Source organism: Belonocnema kinseyi, chromosome 9, assembly GCF_010883055.1.
Source record: "Belonocnema kinseyi isolate 2016_QV_RU_SX_M_011 chromosome 9, B_treatae_v1, whole genome shotgun sequence".
In the NCBI taxonomy this organism is placed as follows: Eukaryota; Metazoa; Arthropoda; class Insecta; order Hymenoptera; family Cynipidae; genus Belonocnema; species Belonocnema kinseyi.
Window position 1 is genome coordinate 33,938,198 of NC_046665.1, and position 2,265 is coordinate 33,940,462.

Below are 2,265 nucleotides of genomic sequence, written 5' to 3' on the forward strand. Positions count from 1 at the left end.
TGAAATATTTAAATAGCTTTAAATTTGAAATTATTCAATATATTCTGAAGACTACAAATTTAAAATGTCTAAATTATTAAGGCTTTAAATATTTTTGAAATAACTGTTCTGGAGACTAAATAGCACTTATTCTTTTATTAAGAAATCACAATCAAAATTGTTAAAAAAAAGTTTTTAAAAGAGTTTTAAAAACCTTAAAAAAGGTCAGAGGTTTTAATAGTTCAATATATGTGATAGATTCTCTTTAAATATGAAATTAGTCTATACTTTTTCATGTTTGAGCTACAATTATTCCATTTTAGAGTTATAAATTACAGTCGTGAAAAACCAATAAAATGTTTTAATTAATTTATATATAGAACAAAAAACCTTTGTATAATTCAATCTAAATGCAGCTGCAAAAATTTAATTTGAAATGCGTTGAATTCAAGGTATAGCTTAAAAAGAAAACTGAAAGCAAAGGATCGACTTTCAAAAGAAGCGAAAGAAAGTGACTTGCTGGATTGCAAATGAACATGGAAAATGGTGTATTTTAGAAATTTTAAATTTTAAATTCAAACTTTTTCGCCTTTTCACAATTTCGAAAAATTCTGAAAATTCAAACAATAAGGCTGTATTCTGAAAATGAAGCAATTTTAACGTTAAAATTCAAGTTCCTAAACTGAAGGCCTAAAAATTTTACAATTAGTGTTAGTAAATTGTATTGGTATCTTGAAAGAGTATAAATAGTTCTTAAATTAGTTTTTAAATTTTCTGCAGTTTACCTTTTTTACATACCTAGATGTCAAAAAAGCCTACCCAATTTTTTCAAAGTTTAATCACTTATTTTCTAAGAGAAAATCACCCCTGTTTACCAGTCACTGAAATGGATTAGAAAAAAATTGCCAAGACCCAAGAATAAAAATTGGATGTGCAGCGAATTTTTAAATTTTCAATTGAGATTATCTAATTTAAGGAAAAAATCAACAAGATCGAGCGCCGAAATTATAATTAGAGCAAATTTTCTGTAATTCTATGGGGACGGCTGAAATATCCCGAAAAATAAAATTCCCGACTCGGTAAAAACTCTCTGTCCCAAAAAATACAATTCCAAAACTAATAAAATTCCTGAACAGTTTATAATATTAACGGATTTGAAAATTTCCAAATAATAAGACTCCCCAAATAAAATTGTTTCTTAATCAATATTAATTATTTATTAAAACTACGATAAGAAAACATTGTAATCAAATAAATTTTTGTTTGATATTTAAAGTGTTAAAATATCTTATCCAGAAATATATTTTGTTTTAATTATTCTTTTAAATTTAAACAATAATGTTTAAATACTTTCAAACATTAAAAAAGTTGTTTCTTTGGTATAAGTATTTGATTATTTCAATTTAAAAAAAAAATTGTCAAAGAAAAATGCTTTCAGCACTTGTTTATCTTGAAATGTCTTTCTATAATACCTTTTTTAAAATAAAAAATATGATTTTTCGAAAACATTTTTTTTATAATTAGAAAGACTGTACCGAAAACCTGGATCAAGCTTCAGATTTGAAAAAATTCAGCGATACATACATGTCAAACTTTTCTAACCTCAAAATATTTTTCTACTGCTTTACCGTCATATTTTACGAAGAATGAGAAAACAAGAATTTTACTTCGTAGTACGATGAGGGCAGCACCTCGATAAGGCTGTAACAAGCCGACAGTCTTTTACCGCGCGAAAGGTCAAATATTTTAGATTTAATAAGAGAATAATTAATAAAAGTATGCAAAATAAGATTTTCTATAATTTCCAAGAATAAATTAACAGCAAGTCCGTTTCCACAATTAAGGGTTTGAAAACCCAACTCCAGCCATGAAATCTTCTTCTGAAAATTTTAACAAGTTATAACTAAAGGATTAAATAAAAGGGTATTTTTAAATAATTAAATTGATAAATTCATAATTAATTAAATTAACAAGATTTATTAGTCTGGTCTTTTGAAATCTATCTTTACAGGAAAAAATCTTATTCGAGTTTCAAGTTAACGAACGAGTCGCGGCCGCGGACCAGATTAATCTGTCTTTTTGTTTCGTCGTGGAAGCTTCGATACCGTCACAGCGGTCCTCAGCCTCCCCTCTCTTTCGTGTTTCTCTACGTTCACGCTTGGCCGATTATTGAGATAAAGTCCAGGCGCACACATTGTTTATGTTATCATTCGGATATGCCTCTTGATATGCGTATATTTTGAGGTTATGTTATTTCATGTATAAAATATAAATTATATAAATATT